Genomic DNA, 26306 nt, shown 5'->3' on the forward strand with positions numbered 1-26306 from the left:
AATACTGTAATAACCCAGCATGGAGGAAATGCCAGCCTGTAATTCAGAGTCTCTGACTGACCCGAGAGCTCCGAGTCATGCTGACAAGGGTGGTGTGCCTGCCACTGATGCATTTCCCGGCCGCCCTCCCAACTTCCTCAGCCAAGGTTCCCCGAACCCAGCGCCCTGTAAAGGTCATCCGAGGTGCCACCCAACCTCAGAATCTCCTTTCTGCATAGGAAACAAAAACTCTCAACTTCAGTGCTCAGCTTATGCACGTTGAGTTCAGTCAGACTCACGTCCATCGAGTCAGTGATGCCATCAGCCATCTCATCCTCTGTCGTCCCCTTCTCCTCCTGCCCCCAATCCCTCCCAGCATCAGAGTCTTTTCCAATGAGTCAACTCTTCGCATGAGGTGGCCAAAGTACTGGAGTTTCAGCTTTAGCATCATTCCTTCCAAAGAAATCCCAGGGCTGATCTCCTTCAGAATGGACTGGTTGCATCTCCTTGCAGTCCAAGGGACTCTCAAGAGTCTTCTCCAACACCACAGTTCAAAAGCATCAATTCTTCGGCGCTCAGCCTTCTTCACAGTCCAACTCTCGCATCCATACATGACCACAGGAAAAACCATAGCCTTGACTAGATGAACCTTTGTTGGCAAAGTAATGTCTCTGCTTTTGACTATGCTATCTAGGTTGGTCATAACCTTCCTTCCAAGGAGTAAGTGTCTTTTAATTTCATGGCTGCAGTCACCATCTGTAGTGATTTTGGAGCCTACATTAGGGAGAAGGGAATGGCAACCCACTCCAGTCTTCTTGCCTGGAGGATCCCATGGACAGAGGAGTGTGGTGGGCTAGAGTCCATGGGGTCACAGAGAGTTGGACACGTCTGAGTGACTAACACACACACCTACATTAAGACCTCTGTAATGGGCAGACTTATCTTGATCTATTTTTTCACACATAGGTCACCCTCTCCAACCTTTTAAGACTTTCCTGATCTAACTAACAAACACAAATCTCCCTCCATCCAAAGCAAACCAAATTTCAATAATGATAGTTTCAGCAAAAATAAAATTGTGTAGCATATTCACATATAGGCATTCCTTGACTTAAGGATGAGTTGTAAACCCACTAGTGTAAATTGAAAATTTCATTAAGTCAAAATGTATCTAATACACTTGACCTACTGATTATCATAGTTTAGCCTTGCCCACCTTAAACAAGCTCAGAACACTCCCTTAAACTTGTAGTTGGACAAAATCTAGTACAAAGTGCATTTTATAGTAAGGTGTTGAAGATCTCATGTAATTTATTGAATGCCGCAGTGAAAGGGAAAAACAGAATGGTAGTATGGGTTCAGAAAGGTTGCGTGTCAGCTGTGCACACTTCTGATGGCACGGCTGACGGGGACCCGTGGCTGCCTGTCACTGCCCCGCATCACAGACAGCACTGGACAGCCGATCAGGAGAACATCAGCATTCAAATTCGGAAGTAGGGTTCCTACTTAATGTGTGTCCTTCCCGCACCATTCACAAAGTTGAAAAATCTTTTAAGTCAGGGATGACCCAGTGAAACATTTTACAGCCATTGATAATCTCATTTCCCAAGAGTATGACGTTAAGATGCTCCAGTATCTTCTTCAGTGGCTCAGCGGTAAAGAATCCTCCTGCAAAAGCAAGAGACACAAGCGTAGGAGTAGGAAATGGCAACCCACTCCAGCATTCTTGCCTAGAGAATTTCATGGAGAGAGGAGCCTGGCGGACTACAGTCCACGGGGTTGCAAAGAGTCAGACACAACTGAGCATGTCCCCACACACAGGTAGAAAAAAGCACTATCTCAATTTTGTAAATTTATATGTTAAATCCTACCCTTTCCTCATGCATGTCCAGAAAAAAAATTATGAAACGAAAGATATTTGATGTTGACAGGGGTTAATTCTGTGTGGTGGGATTAACTACGGGGTCTTTTTTTTTGTTTTAAATGCATTTTCTTTAGACTCTGTGCTCCTAATGCAGGGGCCCAGGTTCGATCCCTGGTCAGGGAACTAGACCCCACGTGCTGCAACTAAAAGATCCTGCATGTTGCAAGCAAGACCTGGTGCAGCCAAATAAATAATCAATACATATGAAAAGAACCGAGCTGTCAGAGGCCCCATACGAAGCCCTCAATCAGTTTGAAAGCCACTGTATCATGTGCGGAACTTTATTAAACGTTTAACTTGAGAGGACCAAGTCCTAAGTTCATGAAGATGTTCAAAAGGGAGTTGGAGAAAAAAGAAACCCTAAGAGCTCCATAGTTTCATTCCAGGGTTGCCTGGTTTGTTGAAAAATTGGCATAAAACATAATTATCCAACTGGGGGCAGCTCCCAGACAAGAGAACATTTTCTTTCCATGACAACAATACTCAATTCTATGCAATCTTGCTCCACACACTTAGTGCCTTAGATAAAGACGGTGTCTTAATTCATAGGCGTCTGTTGTGTCCTGGCTGAGCTCAGAGCTTCACTTATTGCTCAGTCTCAAAAACTATCCTTAATGAAATTTTTTCAGTAGCATTATCTCCACCTTTTCATCAGTGGCTCTCGTTTTTCTAAATTATTTTAATGTTATTCTTTAATAGTTGTCGTCAAACTTTTTGTGGAGTTAAGAGAAATATAAGCAGCAAATATGCAAGTATATGCTCAGTATTACTGGTTTTATTTCTTATACACAGGATGTATTTTTAAATAATGATAATCTAGTCAATAATAAGGAAATAAATATAAAATACAATATTTTAATTTTTCCAACTTGCCTTTGGGTATTCAACTTTTGCATGAAAATGTTATCACCGTTTTTCTTTCTTTTGATCCTCTAATTCACTGCTGCTTTGTAATTTAAGGTATACATAAATTAGTTTCTCTATAGCTAGCCAAGAACATTTTGAACATTAATTTGCATTTTTATCGGTCAAATAAAAGCAGAAATTAAATTAATGCAAAATTCTGCTAATGAGTTCTTGATTTATAAAAATGAGACATGCTATAAGAAACATGAATCATTCATTTAGAGTTTAATGTAGAGAAGGCAAAAATTTAAAGTAAAATTTAAAGCTTTTATATTATTGAAATATATTATTGTATGTTTTTATGCATTCTATTTCCTGAAATTTGTGACATCCTGACGTATAATTAAAAGAGTTGTTAATTAGACATATCTTTAGTCATCTCAGGCTACCAAAACAAAATACCATAGGCTGGGTGGTTGAAACAATAAACGTTGATTTCTCGCAGTTCTAGAGGCTGTGAGAACTGTGAAAAGTCCACGATGAAGGTGCTGGCAGAGTCGGGTCCTGGTAAAGGCGCTCTCCAGGGCTTGCAGACGGCGGCCTTCCTGGTGTGTCCTAACCTGGAGGATGGTGGGGCCATGTAAGTGGGGAGAGAGGACTGTGGTCTCTCTTTTTTTCTTACAGGAACACTAATTCCATCATGGGAGTGCCATTCTCATGCCTCATCTAAACCTAATTACCTCCTATTCCACCCCACCGCCCCCCGCCCTGGCGCGAGTACCATCATACGGAGGGCGTGCGAGGGCTTCAACACAAGACGTTTGGGAGGACTCAGACATTCGCTCCATCCCAAGGCACCTATGCTCTAGAGTCGGGCCGCTCATCTTTTCTGAGAAGTGTGTCTCCATCTCACACATCTAAGGGAAAGAGTCACTGAGGTAGACTGATGACAGTGATGAGAGATGTCGATTTGACATAGTGTGGGCAAAACCCTTCTTTCAGAAATACCCTTGAAGAGAGAAGGGTCGATAGATTTTAAGCTGTAATTGATCATAATGAGCTTCAGGATCAAGGTGACAGCTAGAAACCTCCTTGACCCTATTTCTGAGCAACTGAATTAACCATTGAGCGGCCTGCTATTGCCCAATTGAAAGACCCTCTCCATATGGATAAGAAATGGTCATATTTAATCCTCTATGAATTTGTTATTCTGTTATTCATAGCCCAAAGCATCTTAAACTGTCTGTATGTCTATCTTAAACTGTCTATATCTCTATCTTAAACTATCTATATCTCTTTCTTTTAATAAATTAATTTTTTCTAAAACCAAAATCCTAACATATGTAATATTTCAGACTTTATCAATCTAAAAGTGAATCAGGCACAGATTTCTGCATGAATAAGTTTATTCTTACCCATTATTTAAATGGTTGTGCAATATTCCATTTACCTTAATATGTATGTATAATCAATCCCCTAACTTTGAATATATGTCACATTATTATCTTTTTAACTAATATAAACAGCATATAAAACGTACTTCAGGTGGCTAGCTCTTTGCATGCATACATGCTTATTTACTTTGCATCTGTTTCAAGAAGTAGAAATGCTAAGGCATATAATTATGATCTTAGAGCAATGATTCTTGATTGCCTGTATTCCCTGTTTGCATGTTACATCCTTTTTATTTCTTGGACCACTGAATTTTGATCTCTGAGTTTATTTCACTGAATCATTTCTAAGACAATAATTATGTCCTCATTTTTATCTTACTTGAACTCACTGTGGCATTTGGAATTGAATTGCTGACTACTATTTTTCTTTTTTTAAATGTTTTTTTCCTTTTTATTTAACTGCAGTCACCATCCTGTCACTACATTCCAGGACTATTTTAAAACTGAAAGTTGGCAACTTGTTCCTCCAATTCCCCTTGCCTCTGACAGCCACCTGCATGTATCTGAGTTCATTTTTGCTTTTGTCTTGATTTTTAGATTCCACATATAAATGAGATCATGAAGTATTTGTCTTTTTCTGTCTGACATTTCATTTAGCACTCAAAGTTCATTCATGTTGTCATCAACAAGGTTTCACTCTTTCTCTATGGCTGAATAATCTTTGTGTATACGCATATATATCTCGCATCTTCTTTATTCACTCACGTATCTATAGGCACGTGGGTTGCTTCCATATCTTGGCTATTGTGAATAATGCTGCAATGAACGTGGGGTTGCATAAATCTTTTAGTGTTTTGTTATCTCTGGATAAATATCCAGAAATGGAATTACTGCATCATATTGTAGTTCTGTTTTTGATGAAACTCCAGTTTTCCACAATGGCTGCTGCAGAGACTTCTTTCATTCTGGGCCCCCATCAAAAGTAGTAGCCTAAGTATTATTTGGTAAAAGGGTCAGAGCAGCACACCCAAATGTGGGGTTAGTTCCTCCAACCCACAGCAAAGCTGAATTGCTTTCCAGGGCTTATAATGTCTGCCCCCACTGGCAGTTTATGAGAACCCCCATTCCTTCACATCCTTACCCATGCTTATTAACTGCATTTTTAAAAGCATTTTATTTTATACTGGAGTGTAGGCGATGAATAATGCTGTGGTAGTTTCTGGTAGACCGCACAGGGGCTCATCCATACATATGCATGTGTCCACTCTCCCCCAGACACTCTCCCATCCAGGCTGCCAACAACAGTGAGCAGAGTTCCCCATGCTCTACAGGAGGGTCTTATTGGTTTTCCATTTTAAATGTAACAGTGTGTACATATCATGATCCCAAACTCCCTACCTACCCCTTCACTGCCCGGCAGCCATCAATTCCGTCTTTTAATCTGTGGGTCTGTTTCTGTTTTATGAATAAACTCCTTTGTATCCGCTTCTCAGGTACTGCATGTGCCACACGCTTTAGTGTTTACCAGTTTGTTGGGTGTAAAATAAACTCTCACTGTGGTGTTAATAAACTGAAATAAAATAAACCCAGCTCACCTGAAGGCTCATGATGTACTCTGCATTACTTTAAGTGCTTTATGTTATTAACTCATATGTGCCAGGCTAAGTCACTTCAGTCCTGTCTAATTCTTTGCAACTCTATGGACTGTATCTCTCCAGGCTCCTCTGTCTGTGGAATTTTCCAGGTGACAATACTGGAGTGGGTTGCCATGCCCTTCTCCAGGGGATCTTCCCAACCCAGGGATCGAACCAGGTCCCCTGCGTCGCCTGCATTGCAGGAAGATTCTTCATCACATGGTGTTAATGCATTTTACTGATTATTAATGAAGTTTAGCGTCTTTTATGTATTTATAATTTTTGTTTCCTCTCTTTTGAGACATTTTTTTGTATTACCCATTTTCCTATTGGATTATTTATCTTAAAAAGCTGTTTTGATGCAATTTATATATTTTGAGTAGAATCTTCATTTGCTTGCTCTCTTTTGGCTAGAAAGAAGAAAACGGTGAACTTATGGTGAAGAAGATTCTCGTAACAAGGCGTCCCTGGATATTGCTCTGGCTGCTATCTCACCCTGTACATTCACCTCTCGCCTCTCTGAAGACATTAGTGAACTTTGCCCAGGACTCTGTCATCTCACCTTTGTCCCACTGGTTCCTGGAGGTGCGGGGTGAGGAACTGGGGGTGAGAGAGCGGGTGGCAGACGCATACCCCAGCTCCTAGAATCTTTTATTTCTCTTTGTCCTGTCACTATTTCCAATGTAGCTTTGAAGCTGTGTTCCTTCCCTCGAGTGTGCTGGTCCTAACACCAGTCTGCCATTCATTTTGTTAGGTTTGAAGTGGGCAAGGGGCTGGGTTCTGGCTTCATTCTGCTGTTTTACCTTGGGAGTCTCTGGGACAACTTTTAAAGGCTGCCCTTGATGTTCATTTTATATTTTATTGATGTTTATTGGAGTATAGTTGCTGCTATACGATATTATATTCGTTTCTGCTGCAGCAAAGTGAGCCAGTTACACACATACATATATCCCCTCTGTTTTGGATTTCATTCCCATATGGGTCACACAGAGCGCTGCATAGAGCTCCCCATGCTGTGCGGGAGGCTCTCACTAGCTAGCTATTTTATATATAGTCGTGTGTACAAGTCAATCCCACTGCCCCAGTTCATTCCACCCTCCCCTTTCCCCCTTTGGTATCTGAAGTTTGCTCTCTACATCTGTGACTCTCTTTCTGCTTTGCAAATAAGTTCATCCATACCGGTTTTCTAGATTCTACATGTAAATGATATTAATGATTTGTCTTTCTCTTTCTGAATTATTTCAGTCTGTGTAACAATCTGTAGGTCTATACACATCTCTGCAAATGGCACTGGTTGGTTCCCTTTTACGGCTGAGTAATATTCCACTGTGTATGTGGACCACTTCCTCTTTATCCATTCTGCTGTTATGGACATTCAGGTTGCTTCCACGTCCTAGCTATTGTAAATAGCGCTGCCATGAACACTGAGGTGCATGCATCCTTTCGAATTCCAGTTTTCTCAGGATATATACCTGGAGTGGTATTGCTGGGTCATATGCTAGCTGTATTTTTAGCTTTTAAAGGAACCCCTATACTGTTCTCCATATCTCTATCATAGTGGCTGTACCAATTTACATTTCCACCAACAGTACAGGAGGGCTCCCTTTTCTCCACACCCTCTCCAGCATTTATCATTTGTAGATTTTTTGATAATGGCCATTATGAGCAGTGTGAGATGAGGCCCTATTGTGGCTTTGATTTGCATTTCTCTAATAATTGGTGATGCTGAGCATTCTTTCATGCGTTTGTTGGCTGTCTGACTGCTACTTAGTTATTTCTTTTGCTATCTGTAAACCCCTTTTCCCTTTCACTTTCTATTCTGTGGATCGTTCTAAGATTTCATCATTGGCTTTTATGCTACTACCCACATTTTACAATGTAGAGAGCACTACATTTTCATCCTTGGCCATCCCTGTTTTTTCTCTCTTCATGCTATACTTTGGGATGGACAGGTGTGGGGCTCATGTGGCCTTTCGGCCTTCAAACCTCCTTCTTGCTTAGGGACGTCCCCATGCCATGAGTGATGAGGAGCATCCGGGTAAAGAGGATATCCCTTCATTACACACTGATGGACAGGACATAGGTGAACGACAGACTCTTAGCAAACTTGGTATTTACCTCTGGTCTTTGACTAAGTGGTATAAAGGTGGAGGAGTGGTGACAAGTTTGTGAGTCCTTGCTAGAAGCAAAGTCCCTTTCTTATTAAGGTAACTGAGTGTTTTTTTGCTTACACTCAAGAACTCTTACTGGAATAACACACGCTCTTGTGAGTGATCTTTTCTATGTGTGCGTGTGTGCACAGTCATGTCCAACTCTTTGCAACCCCATGGACTGTAGCCCACCAGGCTCCTCTGCCCATAGGATAATCTTGGCAAGAATACTGGAGTGGGTTGCCATTTCCTCCTCCAGGGGATCTTCCTGACTCAGGGATCTAACCCACATTTCCTGCATTGGCAGGCAGATTCTTTAGCCCTGAGCCACCTGGGAAGTCCTGATCTTATCTATACCCGTGACTTAAACTACTGTGTGTGTGTTGATGACTTTTAACTCATAGCTCCATAAATCTCTACCGAGCTCCATTCCAGATCGGAATACCCACCTGCATACTGAATATTTCTATCTAAATGCCTATGGACACCACAATTTGATTTAAAAATGAATTATCTTCTCTTCCAAATCTCTGCTCTTCTATTCTCAGTCTCAGAAAGACAATAGAAAATAAGTATAATATAGAAGAGTAAATGAAATACTATTGTAAAATAAGGGCTATGAAAAATAAAGCAGGGAAAGGGTGATTGAAAATGTTGGGGGAGGGGTAGTCATTAATACCGTTTATAAAGAGTAGTGAATATAGATCGTCCTGAGGAGTTGACATGTAAGTAGATACCTGGAGGAGGGAAGGGAGCTAGTCATCCAGATATTAGAGGAAGGACCACCCCCGGCAAGAAGAAGAGCCAGTGTCAAAGCCCGAGGATGTTTGGAGTGTGTTAGGAATAGCAAGCGGGCTGGTGCAGAGTGAGTGCCAGGGCAGTATTAGGAGATAGCGTCAGAATTGAGGGCCAGTAGCGTGGTACTGAAGAAGGAAAGGAACGAGATCTGACTTGAAGTTTAAGTGACTTCTCTTTGGCGGTCATCCAGATGGAATTCTGGAAATGGTCTTTGGCTCTTCCTTCTCCCTTAACTCACTTTTTCCAAACGACCATGCTACCCATCGCAGTTCCATCTTCACGTCTGTCTGTTCAGCCGCCCTCCGCATGTCACCCCGCCTTGTTTACACCCCGGTTCTTCCGTCCTGGCTCAGCGCAACTGACAAACAGTGCAAGCTACTCTTTCTGTTGTTCTAGCCAGGCCTTTTGATTGAATACATTTTATGACTTGTCTCTGTTTCAATATTACTTTTTAATTTATGCCATTGGAATTATCTTGTACTTTCCAAAACATGAAAAGAAAGAAGGTTATTAACTGCCACACTTTTATTGGGTGTCATCCTTTTCAGAGTGTTGAGGTGATCCACGAACACTTAACGACTGCTGGGAAAAAGAACTCTCCAATTCCTGATCTTTATGGCACATTAAAACAGACAAAAACAAATAAATATGATCTACTTTCTAGAGGAAAGTTTGTCTCTATGTGCCATGGGTTTTCAAATGATATAGTAACTAATAATATAAAGTTCTGGTTTATCTTGTAGCACTTCTAAGGCAGGTATTCTAATGTGATTTCTTATTTTAAGGAGTTTGCAAAAGAAAACAGTGGCACAGTCTCAGACTTAAAATTGTGGCATTGGTACTAACCCTATATTGCAAGAATAAATTATAAATGTCATTAATTTGTCTTTCCTATTTAATTAGAAGTCTTGGTGTGTATTTCTTCCCACAACTGAACTAGTCTGGATAAAGGCTTTGGGTTTTTAGCAAAACTGTTCACCATTGTCTCAGCAAACCGTAACCAAATCTTGTTTTTGAATCTTCTAACTAGAGAAATCTGTATGCAGGTCAAGAAGCAACAGTTAGAACTGGACGTGGAACAACAGACTGGTTCTAAGTCGGGAAAGGAGTACATCAAGGCTGTATATTGTCACCCTGCTTATTTAACTTATATGCAGAGTACATCATGAGAAATGCTGGACTGGGTGAAGCACAAGCTGGAATCAAGATTGCCGGGAGAAATATCAATAACCTCAGATATGCAGATGACACCACCCTTATGGCAGAAAGTGAAGAGGAACTGAAAAGCCTCTTGATGAAAGTGAAAGTGGAGAGTGAAAAAGTTGGCTTAAAGCTCAACATTCAGAAAACGAAGATCATGGCATCTGGTCCCATCACTTCATGGCAAATAGATGGGGAAACAGAAACTTTATTTTTCTGGGCTCCAAAATCACTGCAGCTGGTGACTTCAGCCATGAAATTAAAAAACACTTGCTCCTTGGAAGAAAAGTTATGACCCTAGACAGCTTATTAGAAAGCAGAGACATTACTTTGCCAACAAAGGTCTGTCTAGTCAAAGCTATGGTTTTTCTAACGTATGGATATGAAAGTTGGACCATAAAGAAAGCTGAGCGCCAAAGAATTAATGCTTTTGAAATGTGTTGTTGGAGAAGACTCTTGAGAGTTCCTTGGACTGCAAGGAGATCCAACCAGTCCATCCTAAAGGAAATCAGTCCTGAATATTCATTGGAAGGACTGATGCTGAAGCTGAAACTCCAATACTTTGACCACCTGATGCAAAGAACTGACTCATTTGAAAAGACCCTGATGCTGGGAAAAATTGAAGGTGGGAGGAGAAGGGGACGACAGAGGATGAGATGGTTGGATGGCATCACTGACTCAATGGACAAGAGTTTGAGTAAACTCTGGGAGTTGGTGATGGACAGGGAGGCCTGGCGTGCTGCATTCCATGGGATTGCAGAGTTGGACATGACTGAGTGACTGAAGTGAGCTGAACTGATGTAAGGATAATCTGGGGTAGATAACCCATCAATGAAGAGCCATTCTTCCAAGGATTCCACTAGTTAGTGCTTGGAAAGCGTGTTCTCACGTCCTCTGCTTTTCTGCCTGCTGCGTGCCCCGTGTTTCTCTGCCTCTGTCTCAGTTTCTCTCTTTCCCCTTCCTACCTCGACTCCACTCCCTTTTGTGTTCATCTTCCATTTCCCATGCTACTTTAGGTGATTTTCCTTGTGTGTGGTGTTCTATTTCCTCAGAATGTCTTAGCTTTTCAAGACCAAGCTATTTATCCTTTAAGAATACAGATCTTCCTCAACTTATGATAGGGTTATCTTCCAATAAACCCATTGTAAAATTCTAAATATCATAAGTTTATATTTATGCAGTGAATACACCAAGCCTACTGAGCATCATTGCTTAGCCTTGCCTCTCTCAAATGAGCTCAGAACACTTCCGTCAGCCTACAGCCAGGCAAGATCATTGAACACAAAGCCTATTTTATAATAAAGCATTGACTGTCTCGTGCAGCTTCTTAAATTTTATACAGAGAGTAAGAACCAGGATGGCTGTGTGAGTGCAGAATGGTTGGAAATGTACCAGTTGTTTACCCTCATGACCATGTGGCTGACTAGGAGCTTCATGACGGAGCCCAGGAAGAGATCAAATTCAGAATTTGAAGTATGACTTCTGGATGCACATTGCTTTCATGCACCACTGTGAAAGTGAAAAATCCTAAGTTGAAATATTGTAAGTCCCAGACTGTAAGATCGAACCAAAAAAAAAAAAAAAAATTATTCCCCCATGAAGACTTCCCCGCCTGGCCTGTCCACTGCCAACCTTTTGCCATATCTGGGTGTCTTTCTCTATAAATCCTTCAGTTCAGTACAGTTCAGTTCAGTTCAGTCACTCAGTCGTGTCCGACTCTTTGCGACCCCATGAATCGCAGCACGCCAGGCCTCCCTGTCCATCACCAACTCCTGGAGTTCACTCAAACTCACGTCCATCGAGTCGGTGATGCCATCCAGCCATCTCATCCTCTGTCGTCCCCTTCTCCTCCTGCTCCCAATCCCCCCCCAGCATCAGAGTCTTTTCCAATGAGTCAACTCTTCGCATGAGGTGGCCAAAGTACTGGAGTTTCAGCTTTAGCATCATTCCTTCCAAAGAAATCCCAGGGCTGATGTCCTTCAGAATGGACTGGTTGCATCTCCTTGCAGTCCAAGGGACTCTTGAGTCTTCTCCAACACCACAGTTCAAAAGCATCAATTCTTCGGCTCTCAGCCTTCTTCACAGTCCAACTCTCACATCCATACATGACCACAGGAAAAACCATAGCCTTGACTAGATGGACCTTTGTTGGCAAAGGAATGTCTCTGCTTTTCAATATGCTAAATCCTTAGTCATGCCAAATTCAGATCTGCTTCAGGAGAACCTCTTATTTCTGAAACCTCACTCTGTATCATGGCTCAGTGTCTGTTGGTTAAACAAATAAAGGGTTAGTGAAGAAATTTCACGAATGGTTGATTATCCAAATTTGAGTATTGTCAACAGCTAGGACAATTTTTGATTTCCAGAATGGTTTTCTCAGCTGCTTAAACTTTATTTTAGAAGTCTTATCCATTTCTGTGGTGTCGTGGAACACAGAGTAATTTCGAGTATAGAAATCTAATGTGCTTTAATAGAAGCATACTAAAGGTAAAATTCAAGGAATAAACGATGGTCTCGCTTCTAAATCACAGACTCATCAGTCTTCTGCATGTCCTCTCACAGCTGTGGTCTGGTTTTATTCTCAATAAATGGCAGCTCTGAGACTCCCAATGTAATATCCTAGATGAAGACCAAGCTGATTTGGGTAGATATTGTGCTGTTACAGTTTTTAATTTCTGTTTCACTTAATTGAGAAAAGTCCATTTTAAGATTAATTATAGACTTTATTGATTGTTGACTCAGACATTTCTGATTGAAATAAATTTAGAATCTTTTGTCTTTAATTCCTTGGACTTTGATGGTTTGGACAGAGGCCTGTGTGCCCGCCCTGATGGCCCTGGTTTGTATTCCAGGTGCCTGTGTACCAGAGCAGCTTATTTTGTGCAGTTCCCATGTCAGGCAGGAAGACAAGGAACAGAGCCCTGGAGATAAAATCCCAGAACTAAGTGCTATAGACAGGGCTGTGTCTTGGATCTCCTTATTTAACATTTTTGTTTTCATAACTCAGGCCAGTTTTCAGAAGAACCAAGTGTGTGTCCCTTGCCATATTACAACAAATGGCTATTGCTTTAAAGTACATACTTTGAGTAGTGGAAAAGATTTAAAGCAGCATGTTGTTATTACATGCTCTCCAGCAGTTCATCTTTCTTTAAAATTAATTTTTATCGGCGTATAGCTGCTTTACAATGTCGTGCTTGTTTCTGCTGTGCAGTAAAATGAATCAGCTCTACATACACATAACGCACCTCCTCCTCTTTGCATTTCCTTCCCAGTTAGGTCACCACAGAGCGCTGGATAGAGTTCTCTGTGCTACACAGGAGGGTCCATTAGTCACCTACTTCACACAGCAGATATGTCAGTGCCAAACTCCCAGTTCACGCCACCCATCCTTGCCCCCTTGGCATCCACATGTTTGTTCGCCTGTGTCTATTTCTCCAGCAGTCCATCTTAATTCCCAAATGAAGTGGCCTTTCATTTTAAACAACAAATCAAATTATTTGGTTTTATATGAACTTTGGCTGGTGGCTAAGACAGTAAAGAATCTGCCTGCAATGCGAGATACCCAGATTGGATCCCTGGGTTGGGAAGATCCCCTGGAAAAGGGAATGGCTACCCACTCTCGTGCCTGGGAATTCCATCGACAGAGGAGCCTGGTGGGCTACAGTCCCTAGGGTTACAGAGCCTGACATGACTGGGTGACTAACACATGAACATTGCCAGTTAGATATCTGGTGGTTTGCATAATGTATATGGATTTATTCCTAATCATTAGCAGTGACAGGTAAAATACTAACCTTTAAACTCTTTCAGGTACCTTTTTTTTTCTTCTCTCAAATCAAGCTTATCTACTAGCTTAGCAGCTTAAAACAATCAGCACTGAATTATTTCTTGACTCTTACATGTGGGCTGGTCTCCCCTGGTGGTGGTTCTTCTCTAAGTGATACGTTGTCTGGCATGGGGTCCTCTCAGGGGTGTCCTGGGCTGGAATCCTAAGATGGGTCCCTCACATGACAGCAAGCTGCTCCTCCCTGTAGCTTCTCCTTGCGGCGCAGTTACATTCCAAGAGGATGTTAAGTGGGACGCCGCCCATCTGCTTAGAGTAGAGGCCAAGAAGGTTTCATGGACTTGCATTCCATTAGTCACGTGCCCAAGTATAGGAGAGAGCTCTTTACAGAGGAGGTGAGATCAACATCTGCATCTCAGCGTGGAAGCGGATGTACAATGTCGTGTTAGTTTCTGCTGCACGGCAAAGTGATTCAGTTATGATACACGTACATTCTTTTTCATTGTGGTTGATCACAAGATACTGAATATAGTTCCCTGTGCTATACAGAAGTACCTTGTTTCCCCGTTCTGTATTGAATCGTGTGCATCTGCTAAGCCTCAGCTCCCAATCCTTCCCTGTCCCAACCCCCTTCCTTGGCGACCACAGGTCAGGCCTCTATGTCCGTCTGTGACTGTTTCATAAATACGTTCCTTTGTGTCCTATTTTAGATTCCACATATAAGTGAGGTCACATGGCATTTATCTTTCTCTTTTCTGACTTGGAGAAGGCAATGGCACCCCGCTCCAGTACTCTTGCCTGGAAAATCCCATGGATGGAGGAGCCTAGGCTGCAGTCCATGGGGTCGCTAAGAGTCAGACACGACTGAGCAACTTCACTTTCACTTTCATGCATCGGAGAAGGAAATGGCAACCCACTCCAGTATTCTTTCCTGGAGAATCCCAGGGACAGGGGAGCCTGGGCCTTCCGTCTATGGGGTTGCACAGAGTCGGACACGACGGAAGTGACTTAGCAGTAGCGGCAGCAGTCTCTGACTTGGTTCACTTGGTATGATAACGTCTAGGTCCATCCATGTTGCTGCTAATAGCGTTTATCATTCTTTTTTATGGCTGAGTGGTATTCCACTGTGTATACATGCCACATCGTTCTTCATCCACTCGCCTGTTGATGGACGCTTGTTTCTAAGTCTTGGCTGCTGCGCACACAGGGCTGTGCACATCTCTCTGAGTTCTGGCTTCGTTCAGACGTGCGCCGGGTGGGATTCAGCACCAGACGCCTCTGGTTGTGTCATCTGCATGGATCCTTTAACTCCATCAGGCCTCAGTTTTTTAAATTTATGGAATGAGCTTTTTCATAGGGTGCTGTGAGGCTTAACTGCAATGATACATGTAAAGCTCTTAGCACAGGGCATGGCGCAGAGTAAGAATCCCCTAAATACTTGATTTTTGTTATCAGGATCATTCTCAATGGGTCAGTGTGCTCCAAAAGGAGCATGCCCAGGAACTTGGATTTTCTGAGCTCAAACTCAACATTAAATTAGATCACCAGAAATCGACATCTTTGGACTAAATTCCTGAAGTCTCTGAAGTACTCGAACTATGATCGAGTAGGACGCTTTCAGGTCGAATCAAGTGTTTATACGACAACTGTGTGTTTCAAGCTGACTTCTGGCAGCAGCGTTCAGCGCAGGGCCCGGCCACGGTGCCAGCAGGCACTGCAGCTGTGTCTGTGCTCCACACTTTCCCACTTGCCCTGAAGAATTGCTTCTCTCCCACATGGCCTTTCTGCCTGTCGGCCAGTCCTCTGTTCCTTGTTCGTTCTTGTCTCCTTGTTTCTCCACTCACTAGGAGTTTCTTCTCTGATTCTTACCTACCTGAACACTCAGCCACTATACTGGAACTTACCAGGACGTATGCTTAGGATTGCTAACCCTGCCCAGGCCAGTGTATCTGTCACTTAGGGAAACAGAATCATTGCAAAGGTTATAGATTAAGGGACTTCTAGGAGTAGATGGACGTGAGTTTGAGTGAACTCCGGGAGTTGGTGATGGACAGGGAGGCCTGGCGTGCTGCAATTCATGGGGTCACAAAGAGTCGGACATGACTGAGCGACTGAACTGAACTGAACTGAGGAGTAGTTGGGGAAACAATGGAAACAGTGAGAAACTTTATTTTTCTGGGCTCCAAAATCACTGCAGATGGTGACTGCAGCTATGAAATTAAAAGATTCTTGCTCTTTGGAAGAAAAGTTATGACCAACCTAGACAGCATATTAAAAAGCAGAGATGTTACTTTGTCAACAAAGGTCCGTCTAGTCAAGGCTATGGTTTTTCCAGTGGTCATGTATGGATGTGAGAGTTGGACTATAAAGAAAGCTGAGCACAGAAGAATTGATGCTTTTGAACTGTGGTGTTGGAGAAGACTCTTGAGAGTCCCTTGGACTGCAAGAAGATCCAACCAATCCCTCCTAAAGGAAATCAGTCCTGAATATTCATTGGAAGGAGTGATGTTGAAGCTGAAACTCCAATACTTTGGCTACCTGATGTGAAGAGCTGACTCATTGGAAAAGACCCTAATGCTGAGAAAGATTGAAGGCAGGAGGAGAAGGGGATGACAGAGGATGAGATGGCTGGATGGCATCACCGACTCAATAGACGTGAGTTTGAGTGAACTCCAGGAGTTGGTGATGGACAGGGAAGCCTGGCGTGATGCAGTCCATGGGGTCTCAAAGAGTCAGACACGACTAAGTGACTGAACTGAACTGAGCTGAGTGGATGTTGGCAATTTGATCTCTCGTTCCTCTGCCTTTTCTAAATCCAGCTTGTATATCTGGAAGTGCTATGTATATCTGCCAGTGACATTTAGGTTGCTTCCATGTCTTGGCTTTTGTAAAAAGTGCTGCTATGAATATTGGCGTGACATATCTTAATTAGAATTTTGTCTAGACAGACGCCCAGGAGTGGGAATGCTGGATCATGTGGGCTTCCCAGGTGGCTCAGTGGTAAAGAAATCGCCTGCCAATGCAGGAGGTGCAAGAAACACTGGTTTGCTCCCTGGGTGGGGAAGATGCCCTGGAGGAGGAAATGGCAACCCACTCCAGTACTCTTCCTGGGAAAATTCCATGGAGAGAGGAGCCAGGTGGGGCAGGGGCGGGGTGGGTACATGGGGTCGCAAAGAGTCAGACATGACAGAGCATGCACGCGTGGCAACTCTCTGTTTTATGAGGAACCTCCTTGCTGTTTTCCATAGTGGCTGTACCAACTTATGTTCCGACCAACAGTGCAACCGGGTTCCCTGTTCTCCACACCCTCTCCAGCATTTACTATCTGTAGACTTTTTGGTAATGGCCATTCCGACTGGTAAAGATGGCACCTCATTATAGTCTTGATTTACATTTCTCTAATAATCCGTGGTGTTGAGCATCTTTTCATGTGTCTTTGTGCCATCTTTGGAGAGATGTCTATTTTGGTCTTCTGAACATTTTTTGATTGGGATTCTTTATTGAGTTGTCTGAGCTGTTTGTATATATTGGAAATTGTCCTTGTTGGTCACCTCACTGCACATACTTTGTCTACCTGTTGCCTTTTCATTTTGTTTATGGTTTCCTTTGCTGTGCAAGATCTTACGTCTGATTAGGTCCATTAGGTTTATTTTTGCTTTTATTTTTATTGCCTTGAGAGACAGACCTAAGAAAGCATTGGTAAGACAGCTGTCAGAGAATGTTTTGCCTCTGTTGTGCCCCAGGAGTTTTATGGTGTCATGTCTTATATTTAAGCCTTTGAGCCATCCTGAGTTTGTTTATGGTGTGAGGGTGTGTTCTAACTTTGTTGATTTACATGCTGCCACCCAGCTTTCCTAGGGGACTTCTTTATGTATGTCAACTGTTCATTGCACAAGAACAGCCCTAACTGGTAATTTATGTAGGACAGTCATGAAAAAAGTGAAAGTGAATGTGTTAGTCACTCAGTCGTATCTGACTCTTTACAGCTCCACGGACTGCAATCCACCAGGCTCCTCTGTCCATGGGATCCTCCAGGCAAGAATATTGGGAGAGCCACAAGATCTCCTGGGGATCTTCCCAACCCAGGGATCGAACCTGAGTACAGTCACAGGTGATACTAAGTGGAGATCTATTTCAGATGTAATTTGAACAATAGACCCTCAAATCAAGGACAGTATGAGCTGAAGATTTCAGTTGAAATAAAAACAGGTGACTTCATGCTCCTATTCCAAAATATCCTCTGTCAATTGTATTTGTACTTGGAAGACGATGTGCATTTTTCCTAGGCAAATTCCTAGGCCTTTCTTATGACTTCCCCTCAATGTTTATTTAATTATAAGCAATAGGTCTTTTATATGCCACCTACAGCAAACCTTTCCCTTTAATTATTCCCTCTTTGTGTTCATTCAATAGAAAGATGAAAGCAATCTTTCTTTAAAAAAACACAGAATTTGTAAAGCTATATCTTTCTTAGTGCTCTAAAAGGAAGCATTTTTTTTTTTTTTTTGCATTCATGGCATAAGATCAGAATTCAGTGAGGAAAATCAGATACAATGATTCCAGAGTAAAAGAAGTACCTTCCTTGATGCTCCAAATCCTTAGATTCTTGTTAGCACTCTTATAATTGCTGTTAAAAAAAGCAATGTAGCTCTTCCAAGCACTGTGAGCTAATGCCCTTGTTAGCTGAAAGGCATGGATCTGGAGTCAATGGTAGCTATAAATTAGTTTAGGCAGGTCTGCACTAGCAATCTGGGCTGTATTCAAGGCTCAGCGCATCTCAGCTGGCCTATTCATTCACAGGGAAGTCAAGTGTCCGGGGTGGCCATGTGGGCAGGCTAGGAGATACAGCTGATGTGCTCAGGGTTTTCTCTCCTATGTGCTGGCTGAGTGCAAAATCATAGGTTTGGACCATCAAGATGCTGGTTCTCCTAGCAACCCTTTGCATTTTATGGGTCTAGCTTCCATATAAAACCTCGAGGTGTGTGAGTGAAATCCTCCTGGGGGAAGAGACGTGTCAGAAAAAGGAGTGATGGAGCTGTCCACCGAGGATTGCTGGCACCCATCGAAGTGAGGAGACAGGCAAGGCTCCTTCTCCAGAGCTGCAGAGAGAACACGGGTTTGCCAGGACCTTGACCTCAGATGTCTACCTCCAAGACCGTGAGAGAAGAAGCTTCTGTTGCTTCAAGCTGCACAGTTTGTGGTAATTTGTTATGGTAGCTGTAGGAATGGAGAAGGCAATGGCACCCCATTCCAGTACTCTTGCCTGGAAAATCCCATGGACGGAGGAGCCTGTTGGACTGCAGTCCATGGGGTTGCTAAGAGTCAGACATGACTGAGCGACTTCACTTTCACTTTTCACTTTCATGCATTGGAGAAGGAAATGGCAACCCACTCCAGTGTTCTTGCCTGGAGAATCCCATGGACGGGGGAGCCTGGTGGGCTGCCGTCTATGGGGTCGCACAGAGTCGGACACTACTGAAGCAACTTAGCAGCAGCAGCAGCTGTAGGAAAGGAATACATATGAATTTGAGAACAGTCAAGAGTTTTCTGCAGTTTTTTTTTCTCCAGCACCTACTTATTTTTATCACCAGGATTCCTTTTTGGTGGCTCTCACACAATGATCACTTTATATACCATTGATGAGGTCAGGAACAATCAGGAATGATAGTTTCTCTCTGCAGTAGGTAATCATTAAAATAAGGTAGAGAGATGTATTCAATATTTCATGTTATGGAAATGATATATCTTTGAGTGCAAAAGGCAGGTTATCAAAGAGTATATATTTCTTTTAAAATATACATGTATACAAGTGAAGTGAAGTGAAAGTTGCTCAGTCATGTCTGACTCTTTCTGACCCCATGGACTATAGTCCATGGAATTCTCCAGGCCAGAATACTGAAGTGGGTAGCTATTCCCTTCTCCAGGGGATCTTCCCAACCCAGGGATTGAACACAGGTCTCCTACATTGCAGGTGGATTCTTTACCAGCTGAGCCACCAGGGAAGCCCCTATGTATACAAAGATACTTAAAAATAAGTATGGAAAGGAATATGTCAAAAGGGAGATAGTGGCTACCTTTGAGTCACAGGATTAAGGATAATTTCTATATTCTTATTTACTAATAATTACTTTTCTATTTCTCCAAAGAACATTTATTGTATGATCCAAAGTTAAATATTGCTTCACAGAAGATTAATGCAGTTTATACTCAACTTTAGGATTTCCCAGGGGTGAACTAGTGGAAAAATATCCACCTGCCAACGCAGGAGACAGAAGAGATTCTGGTTTGATCTGTGGGTCAGGAAGGTCCTCTGGGGGATGGCCTGGCAACCCACTCCAGTATCCTTGTCTGGAGAATCCCATGGATGGAGGAGCCTGGTGGGCTAGCAACAGTCCATAGGGCAGCAAAGAATCAGACATGACTGAAGTGGCTTAGCACACACACACATACTCAACTACATCTTTTACATGCTAAGCTTTTCTCTTGGGCTTTATACTATGCAGTTCATCGGGTCACAAAGAGTTGGACACGACTGAGCAACTGGACTGAACTGAACTGATGCTTTAAATTGGATTATCTTTTACTTGCTTCAGCCAAAAAAACAAGAATGTTTGCTCTACTTGTAAAACAAGATTATTCCAATGACCAAATGAGAAGTATCTAATAGAAACGTAAACATGCATGCCATTTGTTGCTGCTGTTTAAACTCGGAACATTTGAAACACTTAAACACAGTTATGCTTGGAGACTTCCCATTAAAGTAGATCATCTCGCCTTTTCTTGGAAATCACTAGAAAATGAATTGTTCCTGAGCACAGAGCTCATGGAATGAACTTCCTCAAACACCTGGCCCAAGTCTCATTTCCAAAGTCCTTGATCTGGAATGTGGGTTCTGGTAAGACTTGGGCTCCATTTACCTCCATTTCTTTCTCTGCAGGCAGGACCCATCCCCCCCAACCCTGGCCAGGCTTGTGGGCTGACTTTCAGTAACACAGCTTTTGCTTTCACCTTGCCACAGCCAGAAGTCTCCCTCCCATGCTTCCCTTCTTACTGCCGGTGTTTTCTTCCTCTTTTTAAAAACTGAAGTGTAGTTACTTTCCAAGGCTGTGTTAATTTCAAGTGTACAGCAAAGTGATTGTTATGTATCTATTTTTCAGATTCTTTTCCATTATAGGTTATTATAGGATATTGAGTACAGTTCCCTGTGCTATCCAGTAGGTCCTTATTGTTCACCTGTTTTATATATCGTGGTGTGTATACTTTAACTTTAAACTCCTCATTTATCGCCCCCCTCCGTCACCTGTGGGGCTTCCCTGGGGGCTCAGATCGTAAAGATCTGCTTGCAGTGCAGGAGACCCGCGTTCTATCACTGGGTCTGGAAGATCCCCTGGAGAAAGGAAGGGCAATCCACTCCAGTAGTCTTGCCTGGAGGATCCCATGGACAGAGGAGCCTGGTGGGCTACAGTCAATGGGGTCACAAGAGTCAGACATGGCTGAGAGACTAACACTTTCACTTCACTTTCCCCACCCCTCTATTTCCTTTCTACCACAGTGATTCTTACCCCCTTCTGAGTCATGGACAGAGTTGAAAATCTGTTGAAGACCACGGGTTCCTCCCTAGAAACATGTTCAGATGCACCAAATAGTCACATACAATTGCAGGGTCTTTCTATGCTCCTTCAAGTTTGCCTGGTCCCCACGGCCGCTTGGTTAAGACTCTCTGGATTTGACTTCCATCCACTAGATGAGTCAAGTCACATACAAGTCCCCCTTCTGCTCTGAGATATGTCTCAGTCCGTTTAGACCATGTGAATTCTTCATGCATTTTTGCCACATTATGTTTGACAGGACTTATTACTAATATTGCCTTCTCCCGTTCATAATAAATCCAGTGTTTGCCTTAATTCTTTCCTTGAATATTGGGACACATTTTTAAATTTTTACTTGGAGGATGGTTGTCATACAGTGCTGTGCGGGCTCCTATTGCACAGCAGTGCGGATCAGCTGTGTGTACACCGATATCCCCCGCCCTCAGCCTTTGTCCCAGCCCCTCGTTCCAGCCTCCAGGCCATCACAGAGCACCCAGCAGAGTTGAGGACTCTTACCACTCTATATTTCCTACAGTGTCTAGAGAAAATGTCCTTACCCGTGATAGGTTCTTTTCAAATATTTGTTAATGCAAAGTTCCCTTCATATTGAATTTTCTATATTTGCAATTTTATTTTTGAGGTTTTAGATGTGACTTTAGAATGAAGCCTAAAGTACTGATAAATGTATAACAAATATTCATGTAGTAGGGTGATGCAAACACCGAGTTTGGGTGCAAATGGATCAGGGTTTAAACCTTAGCTTTGCCAGTTACTAGCTTTATGAGCTAAAAATCGTAATTTCTCTTGCTTTCCTTTCTATGTGTAGAGATAATAATACATATGCACTTTGCACAGTGAAGATTAAATGACTATTTAAAGAAATTGCACAGTGCCTCATGTGAAGGAGGCTCTGAAAAACAATGGCCATTATGATTCTTCACAAAACACGCTGTTTCATTTTGCATCAAGCCATTGCTCTTTCCGACTGGAAAGGGGAGGAGAAGTTCATTTTTTGGTTGTGTTCCCAAGAATACAAGCTAAATGAATTTTCTTGGCTGTCTGCTATCATTTTGGTTATTAAAAAAATCTCCAATTTTCTGGGTATTCATATTTCTTTATTGAAAGGAAATTATTTTTTTCCCATCACCTGGCAAGAACTGAAACTCATATTCACTTCTTTAATAAGAGACAGTACAACAAAAGAAAATAAGAGATGAAAGCAAAAGCTGACTAAAACATACACTTTATTGGCTTATCTCTATGTGTCATATACTTTCAATTTTAGTACTACAATTTTTTTAATGTTTTTAATGGGAGGATAATTACACTGTTGTTAGTTTCTGCTGCACAATGTGAAATAGCTCTAAGTATACACATATCCCCTCCTCTTGAGCCTCCCTCCCGCCTCCCGTCTCCCCCTCCCTCCCGCCTCCCCCTCCATCCCACGCTCCAGGTCATCACAGAGCACGGGGCTCGATCCCTGGTTTTAGGGCACTTCCCACTAGCGATCTGTGTTACACACGGCGGTCCACGCATGTCGTGCTGTGCTCCCAACTCGTCCCACCCTCTCCTCCCCTGCTGTGTCCACAAGCCCATTCTCCACATCTGAGCCTCTCTATTCCTTCCCTGCAACTCGGCCCATCAGCGCCATGTTTTTATTAAAAAAAAGCGAAAGATCTACAGTGAAGTGAACAGGGTATACAAGAAAGCTGAGACGCCAATAAGGACCCTCATGGAACCTTGACTGCCACACTTTGTCATCGTTGTTTGCTTACTGGAATACATTTTACTTTTCAGAAACGATCTGTTCCCATTACATAAACTAAACCTCGGAAGAATGCACAGAGAAATAGTCCTGCTTATTGGTTGTTGTTTTGGTGCTGAGCCACAGACGCTGCTCAGGGTGAGTGCCTTTTGCTTTGTATAAAGGAATTTCCTAGGCAAAGACGCCAGTAAGCTGGTTGACAGCGCTTGAGCTGGAGCACTTGCCGCCCAGGGCATGAAGTCCGTGCGAGTCCAAGGACCCTGCAGTGCTGCTGTGGGATTCAAATAAGGGACACTGAGTCCCCGTCAGTCTACGGATGCCCGCCCACATTGTCACTACCTGATCCGAGCTTTGAAACTCGCGATGCTTTTTAGGGTTAAAATCAGGAAAGAACTGTATGAAAACTGACAAGCTACAACGTCACTCATAATTTGTTCTCTGTTCTTTAGTACAAAACCCCCACATATTTTGATAAAGCTAACAGGGCCCAATTTTGATCCTCTAGGTAGGGCCTCTGGTGTCAGATCAGGGTCATTGTGTCAATTCCACTTTGAGCCCTTCTGATTAATTTTTTTCAAAACTGTACCATACTTATTTTCTAAAATTTTTTTAATTAAATTATAGTTTATTTATACTATTGGATTAGTTTCTGCTCCACAGCAAAGTATCCGTTATACATATACCCACTCTTTCTTTTCCTGGATAGGTCATTACAGAGTATTGAGCAGATGTCCCTGTGCTGTGAAATGCAGTAGGTCCTTATTAGTTACGTATGGTGGTGTGTGTATGTCAATCCCAATCTCCAAACTTATCCCCTCACCCAACCCACTTTCCCTGTTAACCATAATTTTGTTTTCCACATCTGTGACTATTTCTATCTTGTAAATAACTTCATTTGTACCATTTTTTAGATTCCATATATATATATATATATATATATATATAAGTGATATCATATGATACTTGTCTGACTTTACTCATTATGAGAATCTCTAGGCCCATCCATGTTGCTGCAACTGGCATTGTTTTGTTCTTTTATATGGATAATGTTGCATCGTGTCTATGTACTACATCTTTCTAGGTTCCTGCCGAGGTCCAGCCCTGGCTGATCCAGGGTATTTGAAGGGGAGATGGCTTCGGTGAGTTCACTGGATACAATAGCTTTATTTAAATATTAGTTAGAGATATAAAGAGTAATAGAATGAGGATAGCTCAGTAGGAAAATTCAGCGGAGAAAAGAGGCTGAGTAGCTTGGTTTACACGGAAAATCACTATAACCTGTGACATCAGGTTAGCTCTGACCACGGAGGCCGTAGGCGCCCTCTCGAATAGCGGAAGGGCACCTTGTTGAGTGGGTCTTAGAAGCCCAAATAAATGGTCGCAGTGGACCTCTGCGCTCCAGATGGAGACTCAGCCCAAATGTGAAAGAAAGAATGACATGGGGAGATCAAGCTTCGGTGAGCAAGGCCCGTAGCTTTATTTTCAACAGGGGCTTTTATACCCTAAGTTGTACATAGAGGATAATAGGGGGCGTGAAATCATGCAAAGTCAGCAGTCTTTGATCCTTATCAAAACCAGGGTTTCTTTCCTGCAAATTTATCATATACAAATGGTTTAGGTGATGTACATCATCTTCTGGCCAGAAGGCCTATTAACATTTTACGACTCTTGACAAAGGTTTGTCAACCGTAAGACTTATTTTCTCTAAGAGTAATTATTTTAAGGTTTGGCGCCATCCTCCGAATGTGTTAGATAAAGTTGCATTCCTATAGGGCAGAGGTGCAGTGGGTTTACAACAAAGGAAAGAATTTATTACCTTAAGGGTCTAAAGTTGCTAACACCAAGGCCTCTACTTATTTTTTCTACATACCAAGTATATTAATTAATACACATTCAAGGATACAATACAGGGGATGTGGAAACTTGGCAGCAAACATTGGCTCATCAATGAAATCCTTTACTAGTTTTATTCTGACAGTTTCTAACTCTCTGAGAGGCTCTAAGTTATTTGAATATCTTAAGCTTCCCATGCCTCTCGAGGCTGGGAGACTGTAAACAATCATATGCATAGCTGTAGGAGTCCGGGTAAACTTGTCAGGCGAGTTAGAGAGCTATCTGAGGGGTTTGGATTTAAACACTCCTAATGCCCAGGAACTTTATTAACTGGAGCTGAAAGTTAACTCTTTATCAGAGAGAGCGAGATGGTGGTGAGGGACAGCCCCCAGTAAAGTCAGAGGTGAGAGCACAAAGCTCTCACAAAGGTGAGAGCATGTATATATATAGATATATATATATGCCCAGGAGTGGGATTGCAGGATCATATGGTAGATCTATTTTTAATTTTTAAAGAAATCTCTATACTGTTCTCCATAGTGGCTATACCACTTTACCTTCCCACCAACTGTACAAGAGGGTTCCATTTCCCCACATCCTCTCCAGCATTTACTGTTTGTAGACTTTTTGACAATGGCCATTTGGACTAGTATGAGGTGATACTCATTGCAGTTTTGATTTGCATTGATCTAATAATTAGTGATGTTGAGCATCTTTTCATGTGGGGTTGGACATCTGTATGTCTTCTTTGGAAAAATGTCTGTTTAGATCTGCTCGTTTTTTGATTGGGTTGTTTTTCTGGTATTGAACTGCATGAGCTGTTTGTATATTTTGAAGATTAATCCCTTGTCAGTTGCTTCTTCTGCAAATATTTCTTCCATTCTGAAGGTTGTCTTTTTGCCTTTTTAATGCTTTTCTTTGCTATGCAAAAGCTTCTAAGTTTAATTAAATCTCACTTATTTTTGTGTTTATTTTCATTATTCTAGGAGGTAGATAGAGAAGGAAATAGCAACCCATTTCAGTGTTCTTGCCTGGAGAATTCCACGGACAGAGGAGCCTGGTGGGCTACAGTCCATGGGGTCACAAAGAGTCAGACACAACTGAGTGGCTAACACCCAGGAGGTAGATTAAAAAAGATATTGCTGCATGAATGTTTTCTTCTGAGTTTTATAGTGTCTGGCCTACATTTAGGTCTGTAATCCATTTTGATTTATTTTTCTGTATGATGTTAGCGAGTGTGCTAATTTCATTCTTTTATATGTCCCGTTTCCCCAGCACCACTTATTGAAGAGGCTGTTTTTTCTACATCATATATTCTTGCTTCTTTATCATAGATTAGGTGACCATAGGTGCAAGGGGTTTATCTCTGGGCTTTCTTTCTAGTTCTATTGACCGATATTTCTGATTTTG

The 26306-nt window shown here is 42.3% G+C and overlaps 1 long non-coding RNA gene across 3 annotated transcripts in view; it reads right to left on the reverse strand.

Moving 5' to 3' along the window:
- Window positions 1–910: 910 nt before the first annotated feature.
- LOC129636186 (uncharacterized) overlaps window positions 911–26306 on the reverse strand; it is a 169306-nt gene continuing 143910 nt past the window's right edge. The window contains exons 9-10 of one of the 3 annotated variants that reach the window (XR_008706772.1): window positions 3212–3369; window positions 918–1647 (exon numbers count right to left, since the gene is read on the reverse strand). This is a non-coding gene — a long non-coding RNA (uncharacterized LOC129636186). Of the gene's footprint in view, window positions 1648–3211; window positions 3370–26306 lie in introns of all 3 variants that reach the window. The other 2 variants (XR_008706764.1, XR_008706775.1) reach the window with 2 other exon arrangements.

This window comes from Bubalus kerabau, chromosome 21 (genome assembly GCF_029407905.1).
Source record: "Bubalus kerabau isolate K-KA32 ecotype Philippines breed swamp buffalo chromosome 21, PCC_UOA_SB_1v2, whole genome shotgun sequence".
In the NCBI taxonomy this organism is placed as follows: Eukaryota; Metazoa; Chordata; class Mammalia; order Artiodactyla; family Bovidae; genus Bubalus; species Bubalus kerabau.